Here is a 22,939-nt window from a genome sequence, read left to right as displayed (position 1 = left end):
CTGTTTCTTTCATTGCCGGTCCCTTCACTTGGAAGCCCTAGTCCCAGCGCTACCTTCTTTTCTGCCGGCAGAACTCCAGCTCAGCTCCCAAGCCCAGTTCTGGGGTCTTCAGCTCCGGGAATAAGGCTGCAGCATTGCACAATTCCAGGGACCAACAGTCACATCATGATCCTTGTGCCTGGCACCCCCTGGAGTTGTGTGAGCCTGTGCTCTTGTTCTGGAGACACACATCCCCTGCCCCGGCCCCCAACCGCCTCACCTCACCTAGCACATTGTATCACTAGTATTTATTTAGACATAGGTCTGTCTTCTCTAAACAGAAGGTGGGACCAAGGCTTGTTTACCTCTGTGGGCACCAGTATCCACTGTGTGCTCAGCAGGTACTGGGTGAACATAGGAATTTCTCAGTGACTACTCACACTCCCCTCTCCACCCCCCACCTCCACAGCACAGAGTCCCATTCTCTATAATCTGGTGGTGACACAGTTCTAGGTTTCAGCCTTTGTATCCCCTCAGGTGCATCACAAAATTCTGGCAACAAAATTCAAGACTCCATATGTCCAACAGGAAGGCCTCCCGTATAAGGCCAGCAGGTGCAGTTAAATGCTGCTTCTTGACAGGTTTGTGAGGCTGCAACCGAGACCCTCCCTTCTGAGAAGAGGTGATGGAGTCTGCAGGAACCCACAGTGGGGCGAAATACCTGCTCTGAAAACCAGTTGGAGAGTGGGGAGCGGAGTGGGGGGGGGGGGGTGGTGCAGCCAGGGCTGCAGGAGATACAGAGGGATTCAGGGAGCTTACCTAGGAGGTGAACCAGGCTCTGAATTCTCACCAAATCTCTGGTCCCCTACAGCAGGTCACAGAACTGTTAGTGACAGAACTGAAGCACCCGGTAGGGTTTCTCTGCTAAGAGAGACACCAAGGTCTCACCTTGCAGTCCAGAGTTCTCTGCCCAGGCAGCCCTGTGAGCTTCAGCTGATCTGGACCGCGGTAATGAGCAGGGACCTCTGACTTCCCCCATCTGTGAGGACAGCCCCTGGGAAGGTCTGGGTCACATGCAGTTCTGTTTGGGTTCTCACCTATAAATGTTGAGAATGAGGAGGCAGGGCAAGTGCAGATGTTGAGGTTTCTGCTTTTTTGGATTTTCCTATTTCTCCTTTACAGGAAATGCCTTATTGTGTCAAAACCCTATACTATCCCATTAAATGCCAGGACCACTGTCTTAGAGAGGCCTGAATTAGCTCACGCCGCTAAGCGTTGGGAAGACTCAGAAGAACGCCTTGTCAGCCAGAATCCAGGCCTGTGAGGCGCGGGCATCACCAGGATTCGGGCAAGTAACAGGGAGCCTCGATGTGTGTTCCGGTTCCCGCTCTTTACCACGCTCCTGGTGAAGCTAGCCTTGTACCTCCGGGCCGGCGCTCCCCAGATGGGCACTGCCCCACGAGCGGGAGGCCACCGGGTCACTCGTCCGGCAGCCGCCCCCGCCCCCTCCAGGTGCCAGCTGCCCGGGAGGGTCGGAAGATAATGCGAAGCGGCTCCGGCTGGCCCGCACCGACCCTACTTCCTTCTCGTTCTCGAGTCTCACATTGGGCAGCCTGGACTGGCGGCGCGAGAAGGCACAGAAGGGCGAGTGGGCGACCTGTGACCGCCCAGGGAGGGGATGCTGTGGTCTTTGGAAGCCGGAGAACCATCATTTGGACCCCTCCTGCCCAGCCCCGAGGCGGGGGCGGGCAGATCCTCCCCAGGGCAGAGATGGCTAAGAGCCCGGGCAGCCAGAGTCTCCCTGGGGAGTGAGAGGACGGGAGGCTGGTTAAGGCTTGGTGAGGATCTTTACGCTACCTTTCCCCCAACCTACCCACCCAGGAGCCGGGAGCTCCTCCCAGCCTCTCTGGAGAATCCGAGTGGCCCCGAGTCCCCAGGGAGGGGCGGGCCGAGGTGCAGAGCCTGGAACAAAGGCCCACAGAGGGGTCCTGGAGAGCGCGGCTCCCCGGGGGCGGGGAGGGCCCTCTCCCCCTCCCCCTCAGCTCCTCCCTCTCCTCCCCTTCTTGCACGCAGAGGCTGGGCCGGCGCGCAGCCCGAGCTGCGCCAACTTCGCCAACGGTTCCCAAGTTGCTGGGCGCGCCGGGGTGGGAGCCGGGTGGGGTGAGGAAGAAGAGGAGGAGGAGGGCTCCCCAGGCGCCTTGGACGCTGTTCAGAAACCCGCCGCCGCTGCGGGCCGTTCCCCGGCTCGGCCCGAGTCGGGAGGGCGCCAGACAGGACCGCTCGCTCGCTCGCTCGCCGCGCCGGACGGCGCCCGCCTGGCGCCTCTTCCCTCCCGGCGTGCGAACCGGCCGGGCCGCGCCTCCCTCCTTCGTCCTCTCCCGCGGCCGCCCCCTGGAGGGCGCGGAGCGCGGGCAGCGAGGGAGCCGGAGCCCCGGAGCCGCTTCTGCCGGGTTCTGCCGAGAGGAGGGCAAAGTTGCGAGCGGATGCTGGCGGCGCCGGACTCCAGCCGCGGAGAGTCGGATCCGCCCCCGCCGGAGGAGCCTCGGCGGCCGGGGTGAGTGGGGCGCCAGCGTCCCGGAACCGCCTCCGGGGCCTGGGGGAGGCCGCGCAGCCGTGCGCCCCCCACCTTCCCCGTCCGGACGCGCGCGCCAAACTTTGGAGGAAGAGGGGCCGAAACCGAGGGTGGGAGAGGGAGTTCCCGGCTCGGGGAAAACTCCACAACCCCCAGACTTACTGCACCCAGATTCACAACTGCCGGGTACACGCGGTTCATCACTCGAGCCACAGACACACCACGCACACGCCACACCGACCAGGCACACGCCGCAGACCGAAATTTACAGTCCCGGGAGCGCGGAGTTTGGGAGCTTTAGACCAAGGTTGTCCTCCTGCCCTCCAATAAACCCACGGTCTTTGTCTGCTGCCCCCGCAACCCCCCAGTGAGGAGCCCCCAAAGCGCGACGGGCAAGGGAGGGGCTGCCTTGTCTTTGGAAAGTCGTGGCCCGGATCCCGGGGCCGAAGAGTGGGGAGGGGAAAGCAGACGTTGCAGTCGGTTCTCAGGGTTCATCAGGAGCGAGTTGGTGTGGAAACTCGGTGTCTGGCTGATGTGTCTGGGTGTGCGCAGCCCTTCCGGAGGCGAGGCCGGGAGAGGGGAGGGAGTGATTCATAAACTCAGACCGGCGAGCCGGGGTCTGTGAGCAGAGTGGAAAAGGCTGGCAGGCCGCTGCTGTGCTGGACAGCTGGGTGTTGGCAGTGACAGGGCCTGCGAGGGAGGCACAGACCCTACCCCCCAGTCGATGTGCTTCCTCAGAGGGACTTCCAGGGAGACGGGCTGAGGAGATGCAGCCCTGAGTGTGTATGTGTAAGAAACCAGCGCGGTCCTGACGCCTTATTTATTTTCCTTGCACCTGAAGTTGTGTTTGCTTTCGGATGCCCTGGTATCCTGGGGCCAAGGATGTGTCAAGGATTGTCCTGGACCTAGCACAGTGCCTGGCACATGGCGGGCACTCAACAAATAGTTGTTTGCTGACTAATAACACCAATAATTAATATTCTGTAAGGACACACTGTGCGCCAAGCCTGGTGGGCCTCAGCCGGATTGGAATTGGTCTTCCTGCAGAGGAGGGGACCCTGAGTGGCTCCAGGGAGCCCTGCCTGATCGGTTTGGAGAAGTGACCCAAGCAGCATGTTCCCCTGTGCCCTGTGGGCTGGCACCAGTGACTTGAGTCTCATCGTTGGCCTCTGCTCCCCTAAGAGGGGCAGCACGAAAGTCCATTTCTGCATCTAGCTAAGCTGGGCGTGGTGTGGGGTGTTTCTTCCTGGCTCCTGTGGTCCTGGCTGGAGATGAGTCTCAGGAAGAGTCTAGGGGCTGTGTCCTCCAGCAGGGACTTGGCTCCGTGGTGGCAGCAGGTGGAGGGGCAGTCACAGCCCCGATGCTGAGCATCGGGTGGGTGTCTCTGTGCCAGCTGGCATGAGCTTCCCAAGAAGCAGGAACGTCACATGTTCCCGGACGGGAAGTGCAGGCAGTCTTAGGAATGGTTGCCTCCTGGCATGGGATTGAGAGTGTGCAGGGACGTGGGGGCCACCTGCCATACAATCGCAAAGAAATGTGTCATCCCCCACCCTTGCCCCTTTGTGACTAGGTTCAGTGTGCATTTCAAGCTTCTAAATGGCCTTAATGCTGAAGTTAGCAAAGTACATGGGCAGCACCCAGAACTGTGGCCCCAGGTGGGAGAGGGAGCGATCTGGGCTTGGCCACCCCCAATTTCAGGTAGAATGCTGTAGCCAGTCTCTTCCCAATATCACCTTTCCACCTTAATAATGTCTTCTGTGAGTCAAGAGCTCTACATACATTATCTCGTTAAGCCCTTACATCCCTATGAGTTTAACATTTTATCACCATTTTACAGATTAGGAAACTGAGGTTCAGGAAATTTAAGTGACTTATTTGAGGTCACCCAGCTGGTGAGGGACAAAGCCAGGATCTGAACCTGGACAGTCTGACTCTGGAGCCTGTGCTGTCTCCACCATGCCAGGCTGTCTCTAAGGTCCCTACTTGTTCTCCACAGCAGCAGGGAAGTGACACTGCTGCCCTTCTCGCATCGCCCTGGGCCTCTGACTGCAGTCCTCTTTTTCCACACACTCCGCTCAGCCTGGGCCTGAGTGTGGGCCACAGGAGTCAATGCCTGGGGCACCAGGCTGCCAGAGCTTCCCTGCCCATCTGGAGTCAGGGAACAGTGGTGGATTGGGAGTGACTGGAGGGAGATGTTGCAGTGATTCCAGGAGAGAGGACTCTCTGCTCGTCTGAGAAGTGGAGACAAAGCTACCTCTTGTGAACCCATATTCACAAGTTTGGGTTTGGGAGAAATTGCCAGATAAACATTCTCAAATGGATCCCTGTATTCCACCCGGCTCACCTGGTCCCTAGCTTACGCATTCTCACACATGCCCCATAGAGGGACAGTGGTTATCATCCCCACTTTACGGATGAGGAAATGAGGCTCAGAGAGGTGCAGTGGATGCGCGAGGTCAGGAAGCCAAGGAACTGCCAGCCATGCTGCCTTCAGAACACCCCTGCAGGCACTTTGGGGCAGGCGAGTGTTCAGTCTGGTTGGTATTCTGTGCTCCCCCAAGGGCTGAGAGGTGTTACCCCTGTTGGGGTAGGGTCTTCACTGCTCTGCCCACCCCCCTCTCTGCCCTAAGAGCCTCTGACATAGGTGTCCATAGTATAGGAAAAGCTGGCAACCTTAAAAGGAAGCAAGGAGCAGAGGATGAGCACTGCCGGGCCAGCGCCTGTCCACCTCCCACAGGAGGCCCACCTTGGTGGGTTCTGAGAGCCTTCACAGTGCTGAGCTGCAAAGATATTGCAGCCCTCTCCCCCATACTGTGGAGTGGACTTGCTGTCCAGGATGGAAGTTGGGAGACTGGGTGTGGGGAGAAGCTGCCTATCCCTGCCCGAGAGACGGGGACGGTTTGTCCTTTCCCCCTGGCTCTGTCCCAGTGTCTGACACGTGTGGGTACTTGGGGACGTTGTCAGATGATGGGTGAAGTCCAGGGAGGGGCTGTGAGTGCCTCTGCTGAGAAGTGGTAACACAGGGGAGCCAAGGGAATCTTAGCCGGGAGGAGCCACCCAGAGAGGTCTCTGCCCTTAGTGGAGTCACGCAGGAGGAAAGGAAAACAGCTCTCATTTTCATTCGTTAAACAGAAATGCTTGTCACCTTTTCTTCTCTGATGCCTGAACAGGTGACAGAATGCTGCTCATCCTGCCCTGAGTGCATGCATTCCACAGCTGGGTGTTGGGCTGCTTGGCAGGCTGGACAGTTTGTGCTGTGCTTGAAGGCAGACACATGCAGCCTTGGTCTCCACTGCCCCGAATCTGGCGGGCAGCTCCTGCACTCCCCTGCCCACTCCCCCCCCCCCCCCCCCCCCGCCAGCATGGAGGGAGGGGGCAGGCCATGAGAGCCCCTGAGCACCAGTGCCTTCATGTCCCTGCTTCTATGCCGCTCCCCTCCACAGCCCCCACCCCACAGATGGCTGTGTGCTGAGGGGCTGTGAGTTTCTCGGGGCCCTGGGAAATTGATCATTGGGGTTCCGGAGGACTCTCTGAAAAGGACTTGGAGGAAAAGTGTGGAAAATAAATAAGCCAGCTCCCAGCTCAGCCTCTCCTGAATGCCGCAAGTAAACAGCCCTCTCGGAGGAGGCCGGCCTGGGAAGCTCGGTTTGGCCTCCCATGGTTACACCTGGCTCACTGGCTGCCTTCACTAGCTCCCTCCTTCCTGCCCTCTCTGTCCAGCCCTCCTCCTTGACTTTGGAACCTCAAAACTCAGGGAACACAGCCACTGCTGGCCTGTTCTTGTGCTGTGGGACAGATGCTGGCAGCTGGGGACAGGAGGAGCATGTGGGAGAAAAGACTGCGCGCAGGGGACAGCAGCTCAGGCCCATTCCCGCTGCGTCTGAGTAAGTCTCCCAGCCTCGGCCCTGCTCAGGGAGGCAGAGGGTGGCCTCTCATTGGTGAATTTGACTTTGATAACGGAGAATGGTGGGGCTTTTCCCAGTTTTGTGGTGTCTGAGGAAGCTTTGTGTCTTAAAGATCGGTTTTGGGGCCGGCCCAGTGGCGCAGTGGTTGAGTTTGCACGTTCTGCTTGTCGGTGGCCTGGGGTTCGCCGGTTCAGATCTCGGGTCCGCTTGGCACTGCTTGGCAAGCCATGCTGTGGTAGGTGTCCCACATATAAAGTAGAGGAAGATGGGCATGGATGTTAGCTCAGGGCCAGTCTTCCTCAGCAAAAAGAGGAGGATTGGCAGCAGTTAGCTCATGACTAATCTTCCTCAAAAAAAAAAAAGATCGCCTTAGAGTGGATGGCCCAAGGCTAATTTTCCCCTGTTGTGTCCCCCTGAGGGACTCACATGTGAAGAAACCCTCAAAAAGCATGCAGTTATGTGGTAGGGCTTCCCGCACTAACGAGAATGGCCGGTTCTTTGCTTCTGACCGGAGTCACACCAGCTTAGGGTGCTGGTGGCGTAAGTTCTCACTGACCAGTGGTCTCCGGAAGCTCCAGCACTGCTGTAAGTTACTGTGTCTGTGGGGTAGGAAGCAGATTCGTGATAACTTAATAACTTCAATTTATTCCGTTGACCCCCTCTAAAACCCAGCCCCCAGTGAGGAGGGAAGAACCAGGGCCCTAGGGTGGAGGCAGTTCCTTAGCAGGGTTGGCAGCCGAGGGCCCCATCTCAGACCCGGGGAGTGGCTGAGGGGCCTTCCCATTGTATGTGGCTGTGCTGTGCCGAGCTGGGCCGGCAGACCCCGCCTCTGGGATCTGGGGGCAGGCACTGCCAGAAGGCTCTGGGTCCTGCCTCCGGGTGAGGAGCCCCTTTGTCCTGTGCTGCCAGACTGCTGGGGGGGAACTTGGAGGGGTGCGCCCACCGGCTTGCAGCCTTGGTGGGAGGGAGACTACACACCAACATACTTACAGACCGTCACACACATTGTCCTGGGCCAAAATACACACGCTCATGCCCCCTCAAATACTTCAGTAAACAGCCGGACACGTTACACACCAAAACAATGTTTGTAGGCACAAGTGCATGCACACATACACAGATACACAAACACTGGGACACAGTCATTACAAAAGGCAAACTACGTAATGGCTAAGAGACGTATGCTAAAGCCAGAATGCCCGCGGTACTGCTTGGTAGCTATGTGGCTTTGGGCATGTTACTTAACCTCTCTGGGCCTTAGTTTTCTAATCGGTAAGAGGGATGGTAATAGATCAGAGGTAATTGGGCTGTAAATGAATTAACATGTGTGAGGAGTTTAGAAACGTGCCCATAGGTAGTGGGAGCTAGGTATGTGTTATAAATGTCATCTACCACATACTCTCTACCCCAGATATTCAGATCCAGGTGCACAAGACTTCTCAGAGAGGTACCCACAAATTTGTCAGCGAATGGGATCCATCACTTTGTCCTTTCTGAGCCCTAGTTCTCAGGATGTGTGGCATTCGCTGTACTAGACTCGAATTAGAATTTACTAGAAAGGGCGTTTCATCTCCCCTCAGGAAGCTCATTATTTTAGAACAACGTGGGCACTAACTCCCCCATAGAAGGAGGTAGTTCCTTTAGTACCAGGGGTTTTCGCAGGAGGTTCCATGGAGCCCCAGAGTTCGGCGGGCCTGATGGGAGGGGGCCTCCAGGCCTCTCCTCCACTTGTCTGTTCCACACATCAGGCTTCTGAGGAGTGTTCTGGCTCCTGCGAAGGCTCCCCAGCTCGGACGTGTGGAAGCCCCCTGTCCAGGGCGACCCGCGTTCCGCCCTGTGTGCGCGCCCTGTCCACACCCACCCCGCCCCCGACACGGCACCCTGAGATTCGGCCGGGCCTCTCCCGCACTCTTCCCCGCTTCCCTCTTCCCCCTTCCTCTCCAGCTGCGTCACCATCTGCGGGATTCTGGAAAGTGCTAACTGTCTGAGCCAAGGCAGGGCTATCTGAGGAAATATTTTGACAACAAAGCGGGCCGCCCCCGCCGAGGCTGCGCCGATTCCGGCAGGGATCTCGCGGCCGGGTTAGGACGGACCCTAGGGCCCAGGTGGAGGCCTAGAGGCCGAGGCAGGAAGGGAGGTCGTGCTGGGGGAGTGGGGGGACAAAGAACCCAAACACTCCTGACCACAAAGCTCAGGCACCAGTCTTTTCTTCTGAAAGACGCTGGTTTTCTTTCGCTTTTCCTCCTCGGGCGTCGGCGGGAGCCCAGGCCTTGGCGCAGTGCTGGCCCTGCCCGGCCGGCGCCCTCGTGGGAAGCCTGGGGCTGGAACAGCGTCCTCGGCCCTGAACAGTCACTGGCCAGTCGGCGAGCAGAAGCAACAGGCGGAGCACGGCCGTATCTCAGAGCTATGAGGGCGAGGCCCGCCGAGCCCGCAGCCTGCCTCAAGTCAGCGCTCCTGGCCCCGCGTGACACCTGCCTGTGTGTCTGTCCTGCTGCAGCTGCAGCCCGCGAGGAGGGCGGCACACAGGCACAGTCACTTCATAACCTTGACCGGTGTGTGCCACTGGGTTCTGGCGGCGAAGCTCTGGGGAGGCTGGCTTCCGGGGTAGCCCCAGCCCCTGCGCCCACTGCAAGTGGCAGGCTGACCTGCGCGGGGCACCCCTGGTGGTGCCGCAGCCTCTTTCGCAGGGCTGGCCGACTGCTGACTGCTGCCCTCCCTTGGCAACGCCTGGACCTCAGGGAGTGTGTAGACAGCCGTGGGAGGGGTTTGAATTAGCAAGGAGAACTCTTAGCAAGGAGGAACTGGCAGATCCGGCCTCTGTCTCCCCGATGGTTGTTTCAACAAGACTGAAACCCCACCCTGGAGCAAGCGCCGAGCTGCTGGGGCTGCTGACCGGCTTCCCGGGGCCTGTGATCTTCCATGAATGTTCCCGCTGCCTCTTCTTTCATCAGCCCTCACCTGGTGCTTGAGGTTCCAAGTTCCAAACTGCCCTCCTTTCCCAGACGCGTGTGTCCTGCTCTCTGTCGCCTTTCCGGCTGCCCAGAGCACTGTGTCCTTCCTTCTTCTCTTGTGGCCAGCTCCCATTCATCCTCAACCTCAGCTTGGATGTCACCTTCTGGAAGTCCAGTCAGTGGCCCTCCCTATGGCTACCTGCACGTTCCCGTCCCCACGCTTACCCTGCTTAGCCACTGCTGGTTTCATGGCCTGTGGTCTCCACTGGGTAGTGACTCTGCAAGGCAGGACAGCATCTGCCTTGTTCACCTCTGCATCCCCAGTGCTTAGCACAGCCCCAGGCACGCAATGAGTGCCCACACCTGATTGTGGAACCATGAGTGACAGATGTGACACAGGGCCCCGGGAGGAAGGAGGCATGGATCTGCCCCTCCAGGAGCTGCTGGCTGGGGAGATGCAACCGTGCCCACCCTCCCAGCTAGGATGTCCTGTTAGGGAGTGATCTGTGTCTGGGCAGAGGTAGGGGGAGTCATGGTGAGTGGGAGGGGGCAGCCGATGTGGACCAGAGGCCTTGTATGGGCCAGGGAGGGAGTGGGAGAGTGGGACCTCTTGCCGTCAGTACCCTGCGGGTGCTGGGCTGGGATCCTGAGGATGGGCCTGAAACCCTCTGAGAGGTCACCTTGAATTAGGTGGCTGGTGGATGGCTGCACGTGGGCCCCACAGCTCAACCTCACCAGCAAGTGGTTCTCAGTCCTTTCCCCTTGGTGGATGGACATCCGTTCAGCCTCTACAGGGTTCAGCCCCAGCCCCCAGGCAGTGGAGACCCCCAGTGGCTGAGTCCCTTCCCCTGAGCAGAGAGAAGGAAGCCCATCTGGCAGGCGGCCTTCCTGGGGGCAGTTCAGCTGCAGCCCTCAAGCTTTCCACGCAGAAGCTGTGGGGCCCTGAGAGCTGAATTCTCCTCCACACCACCCGGGGAGCGCATCTGAGGGAGCTCCGGCCAGGGCAGCACTGTCATGCTGCTCATGCTGATGCAGCGCGAGGTGGGCTGGGGACAGCAGAAGGTGCCTCCAGGCTGGAAAACGAGAGGAGACTTGGTCACAATTAACCACCTTCAGGTCCAACTAGATGAGCCCACAAAGGTGGCTTCATGGAGGAGGTGGGCATTTCAGTGCAAGAAGGGAACCTGGGCAGATGCCCAGGGATGGGAGAGTTCAGATTGAATGCAGAGGATGGTGAGGAGTCCAGCTGGACTGAACTGTAATTTGTAGGATGTAAGAAGAGAGAGAAAGATATGAGGCAGGATGGAGTCCTGGTTGCATATGCAGGCTCCAGAGTCAGGCTGCCTGTGTGGGAAACCCAGCTCCCCACTTACTGGCTGTGTGATCGTGGCCAAGTTGCTTAACCTCTCTGTGCCTCAGTTTTCTCATCTGTAAAATGGAGATACTAATAGTACCCCCCCACTTGGGGGTGATATGAGAATAAAATGTGTCTCTGTACAAGTGCCTGGCACACAGTGATCATCAGGAAGAGTGAGCTATTATCCTTTTTTAAAAAAAATTCTGCTAGTAAAGTAAATTGAGGTCAGACAGACCATAGAGGCCCTTGAATGTCATACTTTCCATTGGCTACGCACCTGCTCTGTGCCAAGTACTTTACAGACATTCTCACAAAGCCCCGTACAACTCAGCAATGTTGTTAATGATGTCTGCATTTTACAGGTGAGGAAACTGAGGCTCAGAGAGGCAGAGTAACCCGTCCAAGGTCACTCAGCCAGGAGGAGTCAGAGGCAGTCGTGAAACCCAGTTATGTCTGGCACTTAGGTCTCCCCTCAACGTGGAGAGTGGAGAGAGAGGGCGGAGGCAGCATGGGGCGGTGCCCTGGGCTGGGGTTGCCGCCAGGAGCAGAGCGTAGATGCTGTAGCCGTGGGCCCCTGGGCAGGGAGGCCAGGACAGGTGCAGGCAAGCCGGAGGCGAGGGGATGAGGAGGCCGTGAGGCACAGCACACAGCTCGCGGTTCACGGCCCAGGGCGAGCCATGGAGTCAGTGTGGGAAAACCTGACCCTGCTGAGTCTCGCTGCTGCTGCCCACCTGCTGGGCTGCCCTCCACGGGCCTCCTGCTGACCTCCTGCCCAGAGTCCTTCCAGGGGACCCTCGTACCCCAAGTAGCAGGGGCAGGGCGGCTCCCCAGCTTCCTGTCCTGGATTCCCCTCCCCAACTGCTGTCCTCACCTGACCACCCCTCCCCTCCCTGCCTGGGCCCCTGCCCCACCCCCACTCATAAACTCAGCTGAGGCAGGAGCTTCATGGCAGGAGCCGTGATGGGCACGAAGAGCTCTGGGAAGGGCCTCTGGTTGGAAATCTGAGGAGGGGCAGCTCAGGAGCCTGTGCTGAGTGTTAGAGTTGCTTTTCCTTTGAGAATGGTGCCTGCTATTCTGTTGGAATCAGTTGAAAAAAGTAAAGTCTGGTTGAGCTGTGTGCCCAGCACTGTGCCAGGTCCCAGACGCCTTTGCCTTCCTGGATGGCATAGTTGAGTATCTGAGAGCTCTTTATGTACTAGACATCCTCAGACTGAGTGATTTATTTGCATTAGTCTAATTGCATGAGGTTGCCCCACTTTACAGATGCCAACACTGAGGCCCAGAGAGGTTAGGTGACATGTCTAAGGTCACACAGCCAGAATTCAAACCCTCGGTGGTCCAACTCCAGATGTGCCAATGCTCTTAGCCATTCCACAATCCAGCCACAAATGAAGCCACCAGAGAATCATAGGAGGTGGGGTGTACTGAACCTGTGCTGCCAGATGGTGCAGTACAGCCAGGAAGTGCCCGGAGAGTTTTCGTCTGAGTGCAGGTCACTCCCCAGAGCTTGAAGATTGTGGGTTACGAGGTGGCAGAGAGTGCCCAGCTTCCTTGGCCACGCAAACCCTGCTGACGTGGCCATTTGGGGTGAGACTCTGCCCTCTGGAGGGAGCATGGGGGCACAGGGGGCGCCTGTCCTGTTTTTGGTGGACCCCACCTGGAAAAGGAGTGTGAGGCAAGCGAGAGGCCGAGTGCCAGCGTCCTCAGCTCAGGCTGTGGGCGCAGGATGCCAGCTGCTGCAGCTGCACCCAGACTCCTGGGCTGCCCAGCTGCAGCAGCTGGAGAGAGGGGCCAGGGGCTGGCCCTGCGAGCGGCCCCTCCACCCTCGCCACAGCCTCGCAGGGGAGGCCAGCCTAGCCCCATTTTCCAGGCGAGGATGCTGAGACTTAGAGAGGTTTCTGGCTCGCCTGAACTTGTCGGAAAGGGGAGGAACGAAGTCTTCTTTCTGCAGGGAGAGCCGCAAGGAGGGAGGGGTTATGCGGCCTCCGCACTGAGCGTGGGGCTGGCTTTGCTCTCTGGCCTGCGTTTCTGATTCACTCTGCAGGCGCCGGGGCTGTGCTGCAGGGTGAAGGACCCTGGGAGTGAGAGGACAGCTCTGGTTCCTCTTGGGCCGTGAGCCACGGTTTCCTGGGAGCACTTTTGAAGCCACAGGGGCTTACCCTGGAGTGCTGGGGGTGGGGCAGGTTCCTCCTCTGCCCTAGTGCCAGCCTCACCCGGTCCTAGCAGTGTTGTCCATGAAAGGGCCTGGAGATAAAGGGTCTCCACGAGAGGCCTGGCCTCGGGGATTACCCAGCGTGTGACATGTTGCCTTGCTCTCAGTGGACAGGTACCAGACTCCCAGAGGTCTGTGGGGTCTGCAGCCTTCAGGGGTCCCTCATCCCCTTTAATGCCCAAGTCCCGTGTGATTGGCACCTCTCCAGCTGCCCTCCCCGAGGACGCCCTGGACACCCCAGGATTCCACAATCTGCAGTACAGGGCAGCTCCTCCTGACGCAGCCCCTGCTCCCCTCAGGCTTCCGGGGGCCACTGCCCTCCTCCTCAGTCGTTTCTGGAGTCCTCGCTTTTCTTGCAGAGCTTGTAGACTGTGAAGCTCAGTGGCAGGGGGGCCTCGCTTCTTGTTGCCCCAAATCTTCCTTTCTGGCTTTGCTTCTGCTTCAATTCAAAGGCCTGTTAAAATGACTTTTCCAAAATGACAGTGTCTCACCTCAAAAGAACTTTGCCTCTACTTCCACGGGTGGAAAACTGGTAGCTGCTTTTATTGTTTTTTAGTTTGATTAAATTTTATAAAGTAAGCAATACATGGGGCCAGCCTCGTGGCCTAGTGGTTGAGTTTGGCACACTCCTCTTTGGCGGCCCAGTTCACTTCCCAGGTGCACGGACCTGTACCACTTGTTGGCAACCATACTGTGGCGGTGACCCACATAAAAGATAGAGGAAGATTGGCATGGATGTTAGCTCAGAGCCAGTTTTCCTCAAGCAAAAAGAGAAAGATTGGCACAGTTGTTAGCTCAGAGCCAGTCTTCCTCAGGAGAAAAAGAAAAAGCACATGCCCATGGTCCAAAAGTGGAAGGATACAGAGGATATATGGGGAAATCTCTTCCCATGCCTGCCCATGGCATCCAGATCTCTCCCAAAGGCAGCCCGTGCTATCAGTTTCTTGTGTGTGAACTGCTCTTAAATCGTCCAGTTTTAACAATTAAAAGAGTAATTATTGGGCTTCCTGTTCCACCACTGGTCAAACTGAGGCACAACCTAGAAAATAGCAGCCTGGGAAATAGCAGGGGGCCTGCAGAGCCCCACTCTGCCCCGAGCTCTGCCGGGATGTTAGTGTGATACTGCCTGTCATGCTAAGCAATTGCTCCCTCAAGACTGCGCTGGCTGCCACACCCCAGCCCCATCCCTCAGCATCACCTTTGACTCCACCCACACGACACTAAGGAGGCCTCCACCTCCCTTGTCCCCTGCAGCCCCAGCATGGCCCCTCAGGGTTCACCCTGCCCTCCCAGCCACCCCTTCTCCATCTTCCCCTCTCGTCTGGCTGGGCAGGGGCCTGCAGCGGAGGCCTGTGGGGTCAGGGCCTGGTGGTGGTGATCTGACCAGACCAGGCTGCCTCTTGGCCAGGCTGCGTGTCCAGAGTCCCCTTGGTGTGGGGCTCACACAGGCATGGGCCACCCTTCTCCGCTCACAGCCCGAATGTGATCAGAGGCCTCCCCTGTGCCCCGTTCCTCCCCTTCTTCCCTTCCCAGCCTCTCCCTTGCCCTCCTCCCCTCCCCTCCCTCCCTCCCTCCCTCCCTCACTCCCTGCATCCTTGCCTCCTTCCTTCCTTATTTCCTTAGATATTTATTTGGTGCTGTACAGCAAATGTTAAGTCTAATTCAAAATGGAAAGTGATAAGAATGGCATGAGGTAGAGAAATAAATAGTGCCAGGAGAGCAATGTGCCTGAGATTTGACGTCAGCAGACCCAGCCCTTCAAGTCCTGGCCTCGCACCTCCAGCTGGGTGACCTTGGGCAGGTCACTTAGCTTCTCAGAACCTCCCCTTCTCATCTGGATGGCGAAGGAGAGAGGGCAGTGGTAAGGATCCAGGCTGCTCACAGGGCTGGCGTGGGAACCGGGAGTCACGAAAGAGCTTTCTAAGGAGGAGAGAGAGGTGTTTGGGTTGGAGGGGACAGTGCTTTTCCTCTGGGGGATAGATTATGGCTGTGGGGGCTGAATCAGGAGGGCTCTAGGGACATAGGGGTTTGGGCCCAGCCTTAGGGGACAGGGAGAATTTGGTGGGGCACGGGTGGTGGGCCTGGTGGCCCGGCCCTGGCTGATGGCTGCCTGCCCTCCCTTGGGAATGCCTTCCCTTTCCTCTCTTTCCACACGGAGATGGACCTCGGCTTTGTATTTTTTTTGAGTTACGACTTTATTGTTTTTCTAATAATGTTAGATGCTTGGTGTGCAAAATTCAAGTAAAATGGACAAAAACAGAGAAGGAAGCAACAAATCACCTCTCAGTCCCATCCCCAGTGGAACCGGTTCGTGCTTTGGTCCACACACTTCTCCAGGCGTATGCACGCAGACGAGGGGCAGCAGAGGGACAGGAAGTCTTATAAACGTGGGGAAAATGCACAGTTTTATTTAGCTTCAGGCCAGCGTTGTAGAGGCTGTCTGCCCCGAAGCAGCCCCTCTCATCTGTTCACGGCCTGCGTGAGTGCACCGTGTGGGTAAGTCTCACGCCGTGATCCTTGCAGCCTCCCAGCTCAGACAAATTGCAAAAGGGGAGCTGGTTGAAATTAGTACATTCCAGCCCTAGAACAGTGGCTTTCAGTCTTTTTAGACCAAAACCTCAGACAGAGACACACACATTACTGAAACAAAAGTCTTATGAAATCCATATGTATTCTTATGACACATGGTGCTCTGTGATATTTTCTATTCTATACAATTCTGTTCTATTCTATTAAAAAAAAAAAGGTGGTCTGCCCTACCAAATTGATTGCACAGCCTGAAAATGTTGCTCTAGAACAGCGATTTTTGAACTTTAGCGTGCATCCAGACTCACCTGCAAACCTTGTTGAAACGGCCTGCTGTGCCTGCCCTTAGGGATGCCGATTGAGGTCCAGGGAGGGGCCCGGGGATGTGCTTTCCACCAAGTTCCCAGGGCCTGCGGCGGCTGCTGCTAGTCCAGAACCCCACTCTGAGATCCCACTCTCCTAGAATATTTTTTAAGGCAATGTACTCCTTTGGCAGAGACTACCAAAGGATCTGCTTTATTCAACAGATGAGAATGGCTGATGGCTAACACAAGAATTGTGAGTCTCCGACATTTTTGAGGATGCTGGTCAGGTCCTGTCTGAAATGCAGTTCACGCTATTAATATCAAGTGCTGAATGCAGAAAAGGTCTGTAAGCAAAGGGACATTTATGCCCAGCCCTGGTTGAATTACCTGCCTCTTAAATCCCAAGCCTGCAGAACATAAAACCCTCCCAGTGCTTTTGAAAACACTGTTCTTCTGTCGGCAATGAAAGGAGCCATTTACCATGTGGATTTCACCTTTCTGTTTTTTTAAAGGGAAGAAAGCAGGTCAAGCATGACCACCCCATGGGGAAAGCTGTGCCTCTGGCTCTGGTTGGGGTCTAGTGGGTTTCACTGGCCGTCCCTGGATTTCCAGCTTTAACTACGGCCTCTTCTGGCGTTGCAGCTGAGTGGCCACATCAGCACCCCAGCTTTCCAGCCTGCTGACTTCTGAGACTGGCCTATGTTCCAAGCTGCCTCTGCTCCTCCAGCCAGGGAACTCTCAGCCTCTACCCTAAGTCCTCCCCCTGCGTAGCCTTGGGGCCTCCTCCCAGCCCCACAGTCCTCCCGAAGCCAGCCCTCAGCTGGGAGCAGCTTCGGGAGGGAGGGAAGTGTTAACTGGGCACAGAGCCCCTCTGTTCCGTTAACAATGGCCCGTTGATGGCTGGGTTCTGCCCGGGGCGCCCCCCTTGACTGGCCTTTGGGGAGGAGGAAGGACTCCAGGCCCCCAGTCAGCCATTTTTTGGTGTGAGGTTGATCTGGAGGCCTCGGCCTCTGTCTGCCCACAGAACCTCATTCTTCAGGCCCTGATGCAGCAGTGACAAACCGTCTCACCCCTCCTACCCCAGCCCAGGGGCAGTGTGGGCCCCAGAAGTGACTCATTTCAGTCTTATTCAACAAACATCCATTGACCAGTTCCTGGGCACTGAGGTTTGGTGCTAAGAAGCTGTGGGGAATAAGAATAACTGCTAACATGAACTGAGTGCTTATTATAGCCAACCCCGCCCCTGCTGCCCCGAGTCCTAGGGAGCTTATAAAAACTCCACTGCACAGCCTGCCCACATCCCAAGTCTTCAGCAGGGATCCCGGCACTGATAATTTGTAAAAGCTCCCAGAGTGATTCTCATGCCCAGATGGATTATGCATGGCAGGCCTCCTGTTGGGTAAACACTGTGCTAAGCGTTTAACATATCATGTCCCATTTCATGAGGTAGGTGTTTGTGGAAGGCTTAGTAATGGCCCTGCAAAGATGTCCCCTATGAGTCCCCTGCACCTGTGGATATGGCAACTCACATGGAAAAGTGTGATTAAGTTAAGGCTTTTGAAATAGGGAGATTACCCTGGACTATCCAGTGGGCCCACTGAGTCATAAGGGTTCTTATGAAAGGGAGATTTGACTACAGAAGAAGAGGTCAGAGTGATGCATCAAGAAAAAGACTCAACCAGCAGTTGCTGGCTTTGAAGATGGAGGAAGGGGCCCTGAGCCATGGAAAGCAGGCAGTCTCTGGAAGCTGGGACAGGCAGGGAACCGGATTCTCCCTTACAGCCTCTAGAAGGAACGCAGGCCTGTTCACACCTTGATTTTAGGCCAGCGAAACTGGTCTTGGCCTTCTGACGTTCAGAACTATGAGATAATAAATGTGTGTTGTTTTAAGCCACGGAGTTTGTGGTAATATGTTACAGCAGCCTTAGGAAACTAATACAAGGCTATTACTAATCCTGTTTTACAGATGAGGCACAGAGAGGTGAGGCAGTCACCTGGGGTCACACAGCTAGTGGTGGTAGGACTGAGGGAAGAAATCAGGTGTGTTGGACCCCTTAATCAGTACTCTCTCCGCCTTGCCGCACTGCCCCTCTTGCAGCCAGACAGCATGGGTTCAAATCACATCTCTGCCACGTTCTGCCCTTCTGCTCTTTGCTAGTGGTAGAGCCCATTTGGCCAGCAGGGGGTGGGTGTCAGGAGAAGGGTGGGGAGACCAATTGGAAAGCCAGGGTGGGCCAGATTGGCTCTAGGTGGAACACTATGTGGAAGAGTTTGAACTTGATTCTGGAGGAATGGAGCCCACAGGGCGCCATCTCTGCTCCTTTGCTGATTTCACGGTGCTGTCTCCTAGGCCCACTCAGTCTCTGAGATCTGGCCCCCTGCAGCCGCCCAGCTCCTGTTCAGAACTGCAGGGTTGGGACCAGGAACAGCATTCTGCTCACTGTCACCTGCAGCCAGCGACAGCTGTTCATCTGGGACAGCCAGCGGACTCCCATTTCCCGGGAGGCCGGCAACATGTTGCCTTGTGCCTCCAAAGCATGTTTCTCCCAAGACTCTCCAAGAACCTTGTTTTGGGGGCCATGGGTGTTCCTTAGAGAAGGAGTGTGAGACATAAAGAGGTCTAGAGAGTTGTCCCAAGTTGCACAGCTAGTTGGCCACAGGTCTTGGCAGACCAGTTCCTGGCCAGGACTCTGAGCTGCCTACTGCTGTACAGCTCCTGCCTTTTGGCTAAATTTGCTTGCTCAGCGATACAGCATGGTGGTTGGATTCCTGGACTACGGAGCCAGACTGCCTGGGTTCAAATCCGAGCTCTACCTTGTAACTGTGGGCAAGTTGTTTGGCCTCTGCTTGCCTGAGATGGGGGTGGTGATTATTATCTGGGGAGGTGGGGCTGTTCTGAGGACTAAATATGTTTGTGTGTGAAGCGCTTGGAGCAGTACCTGGCTCATTAGAATTGTTCACTTCTGTTATAATGCAGCTCCCCAGGGCAGAGACTGTCTTTCCCTCTGTCTGTTCCCAGTGCCTCTTCCCATGCTTGGCCCAGAGCGAGTACTCAGCAAATGAATTCACTTGTTGAATGTGAGCTTTTATCATCTGGAGGGTCACTAGGTACTTTCCCAAATGTTTTCACTTTTTTTTTAAGATTTATTTTTCCTTTTTCTCCCCAAAGCCCCCCGGTACATAGTTGTGTATATGTTTTTTTAGTTGTGGGTCCTTCTAGTTGTGGCATGTGGGACGCCACCTCAGCATGGCCTGATGAGCGGTACCATGTCTGCGCCCAGGGTTCTAACTGGCGAAACGCTGGGCCGCCGAAGCGGAGTGCGCGAACTTAACCACTCGGCCACGGGGCCGGCCCCATGGTTTCACTTTTTAAAAGTTGCACCTCAGTTCTTCAAACCCTTCTCCTCCTTTTTCTCACCTGGGAGCTGCAGAATTGCCATAAACCAGCCTGAAACTTACTTTGCTCAAGTCCCATGAGCAGTTCAAAAATAACCCAGACGTCCCCAGGTCTTGCCAACTGTGAGGACCAGTGTTGCGCAGTTAGCAGGGCTGTGCAGCTCTCCTTCACCCCAAGGCCGTGCCTGACTGAGCATGCTGTGGCTCTGCTTGGGCTCTGGGTGCCTCACTTGGACCCCGTGTCTGCTCCCAGCTCCTCTCCTTACTGGAGCCCAGGCCTGATCTTCCAGCTGCTGGGGCTCAGATAGCGTGTCGCTCCCTCCAGAATCCTGTCCCCCTCTTTCTTGCCCCTACTGTGAGGTTGGGGCTTCCTCATCAAGTTCTACTTCCTCATTCAGCCTCCCCTTCCAAAAGCCCCCACGCTGTCCTTGCGCTTGAATAAACCCTGGAGTGTCGCCAGCCCATATTTCAACAAAAGCCAAACTCAGACTTCCCGTTTGGATTCAACTAGCTCATCTTCTGCCCCAGGAAGGCTGTTTCTGCTCAATCTTACTGCCCACTTCTGCCTCCATTTTCCAAAGACTACTGTTGTGGGCGCTAGTTTTCTTTTCTTCTTAATTAAACATTTTTTATTTTGAGATAGTTATAGAAACACATACAATTTTAAGAAATAATACAGGGAGAGTGTATGAACCCATTAGCCAGTTTCCCCCGATGATAACATCTCACAAAAGTCTAGTACAATATCACAACATATCACAAATATTGATGCTGATACAGTCAAGATACAGAACATTTCCATCACTACAAGGACCCCTCATGTTACCCTTTTATAACTGTACCCACTTCCCTCCCCCCACCCCTTCCTTAATTCCTGCAATACTAACGGTATTCTTCTCTCTTATAATTTTGTTTCAAGAATCTTATATAGGGGTCGGCTCGGTGGCACAGCGGTTAAGTGTGTACATTGCGCTTCGGCGGCCCAGGGTTCGCCCGTTTGGATCCTGGGTGTGGACATGGCACCGCTTGGCAAGCCATGCTGTGGTAGGCGTCCCACATATAAGGTAGAGGAAGATGGGCATGGATGTTAGCTCAAGGCCAATCTTCCTCAAAAAAAAAAACAACAATCTTATATAAATGGAATCATGCAGTGTGTAATCTTTTGAGATTGGCTTTTTTCACTCGGTACCTGAGAAATTCATCCAAGTTGTGGTGTGTATCAGTTTATGCCTTTTTGTTGCTGAGTAGCACCCCATGGTACAGGGAGTTGGTTTTAAGTGGGCCACTCAAACACGGGCCTAGAAGCTCCCCAGGCTCCTGTGTCCCCAGTGAAACAAGGAACGCAGACCTGTTCACCCGCTGTCCATCCTGGTCAGCAAGAGATCAGCACCCCCTGCCAGTCCGGCCTTGCAGCGGAGCTTGCACACAGACAGCAGCTCCACACAACAGCAGCTCCGCGGTCTGAGATGCCCTGAGGGCGCTCTCTAGGGAAGCTGGGCGCTCTAAGGCACCGCTCTCAATTTTTGCCAGTTCTAGGTTAGAATCCCCTAGGGAGCTTTAAACGATCGATGCCTAAGCCATACCCAGACCAATCCAGCCATACTCTCTGGGCCTCAGTAATTCCAGAAACTCCCCAGGTGATTCTCACGTGCTGTCAGGGTTGAAAAGCAGTGCTCAAGGAGACTCAACAAATGCACAACAGCCGTGCTACCCTCTAGCCATGGCAGACATCACCAAGCAGGCCCAGCACAGTGCACAGGTGCACTGTGGAGATGCACCTTTCAAAGGCAGCACTCCAGGCAGCTGCTTCCAGCTGATCGGCCTTGGCCTGGGAGTTGAAATTGATTTGCCTTCCCAGCTGGGAAAATGGAAACTGTTTGGCGATGGCCATGTCCAGATTTGTCCAGGCTTGAGGCCTGATGCATAAGGTGAGTGTCCCACCAAAAAATGCTAGAAAGGTGGGCCCTTGATCAGTAGTAATTGTGGCAACAAAGGCCACAGCAGGCAAGGATTGTCTGAGCTGGTTCCATAGGAGAAGGTGAAGTAAATCAGCCAGGGTCCTTCCCCGCAGCAGTCTGCAGTCCAGCTGGAGGAGAGATGTGCATGAGGAGTGCCAACCAACAGTGGCATCAGCATAGACCGGCTCTGGCTCACTTTTGTCCAGACCTGTCATATTGGCCAGCCTGCGTGCAGTCTTCCCTATTTCAGAGCCTCACACAAGCTTATCTGATGCTCACCACAGCCCTGTGGGGCCGACCCAGGCTCGGAGCAGGTGCCCAAGGTCACCAGAGAGTAAGTGGGAGAGCTGGGCCCAGTCCAAGTCTGATTCCAAGTCTAGGGCCCTCTGTCCAGTGCTCAGAGCAGTTAGACCATTGGCTGCCGGCGCCTCTCTCCCCACCTCCTCAGACTCCCTCTCTCCTCTCCCAGGCCCAGGTATAGGTGGGCTCCTTCATGGCCATAGATCAGCCCAGACAATAGCAGTAGTCATGCGGGCTAAGACCCCAGCTGCTCCTCTCTCTCCTGCCCTCTACTGCCCCCACAGATTCCAGCACTGGGATGCTGGGCAGAGCTCCTTGGTGAAAAGAGAAGAGGCTGGGCTTACGCAGTGAGAGTTCTTCTCTACCTGGTTATCTTGGAAATCCTGTAATAGAGCTACCTTCGCAAAGGTGCAGAGCAAGATGGGAAAGCTGCGTGACCACTCTGAATGGCAACCCATGGTCCCCCCATGGCTTCCATGGGCTTCTCCTTGGCATGTTCACATATGGTGCACCTGTGTGCATGTATACATACTGGCACACATTTCTAGTTGAAAGTTTGCTGATCAATAAAACTAAAAAAAGCCCCCAAACCCACAAATGAGCACAGAACTTTCACTAATGAGTATGACCAAAATGGAAATGATAGCACACATGAGGAATGAGGGAAGAAAAAGGACTTCAGGGCCCAGAAGATTCCTAGCCTTCCTTAGCCTGTTCCTACTAAAGTAAGAGTAGCAAATATGTGACACACATACCAGCTCTTCCCCATCCTATACACACTGCAGACATCACTAATCAACCACCACCTTCTTTCCCCCAGGAAACAAACAACCTCAGAATTCTTCTCATCACAGCGCTTCAGGCAACCAATACCAATCTATTGGCTTTGGTTCATGGGGTGAACACTATTTGCTGTCTTCAGCTTAATAGCATTCTTTGGTTCAAGATGCTGAAACCTGGTACAGTCAGCATCTTTGTCAAGCTCCCTATTGCTTGTGCTGCATTAATTTCATCACAAAGCTTAGACGTGGTCATTCAAGTAAACCTTAAGCAACAACTAAGAATAGGGCAGTGGGTGGAACACAACTCCATACACTCTTTTTATTCCAGTTTATTTTGTAACCATTTCCTTTTATTTGGGAAAGGTCATAAACAAACATGATAACAAATTCAAACAGTACAAGAAGGTATAAGTGAAAAGTAGGTCCACATTCCCACCCCTGTCTCCCAAGTCCCCATAACTATTCTTGCCGATTTCTTGTTTCTCTGGAGATATTCTGAGTAGGTGCCAGCGTGTGTGTGTATCCACCCCGACTTTTACACAGGTGGTAGTGTACCACACACACTCTCCCCTCTTACTTTTATCACTCATATCTTGAACAGCATTTCATATCAGCTCATACAGAGCTGCCTCTTTTTAATCATTACAGAGTATTGCACTGATAAATGTACTGTCATTTATCTAACTAGTATTTTTT

The 22,939-nt window shown here is 55.4% G+C and overlaps 1 protein-coding gene across 1 annotated transcript in view; it reads left to right on the top strand.

The window, feature by feature from the left end:
* Nucleotides 1-2,072: 2,072 nt before the first annotated feature.
* Nucleotides 2,073-22,939, top strand: part of CHST3 (carbohydrate sulfotransferase 3) — a 38,417-nt gene continuing 17,550 nt past the window's right edge. The window contains exon 1 of the mRNA XM_046654213.1: nt 2,073-2,533. The gene's annotated coding sequence lies outside the window, so the exon portion shown is untranslated. The remainder of the gene's footprint in view (nt 2,534-22,939) is intronic.

This window comes from Equus quagga, chromosome 2 (genome assembly GCF_021613505.1).
Source record: "Equus quagga isolate Etosha38 chromosome 2, UCLA_HA_Equagga_1.0, whole genome shotgun sequence".
Lineage (NCBI taxonomy): Eukaryota > Metazoa > Chordata > Mammalia > Perissodactyla > Equidae > Equus > Equus quagga.
The sequence above is the reverse complement of the archived record's forward strand: the minus strand, read 5'-3'. Positions and strand labels throughout refer to the sequence as shown.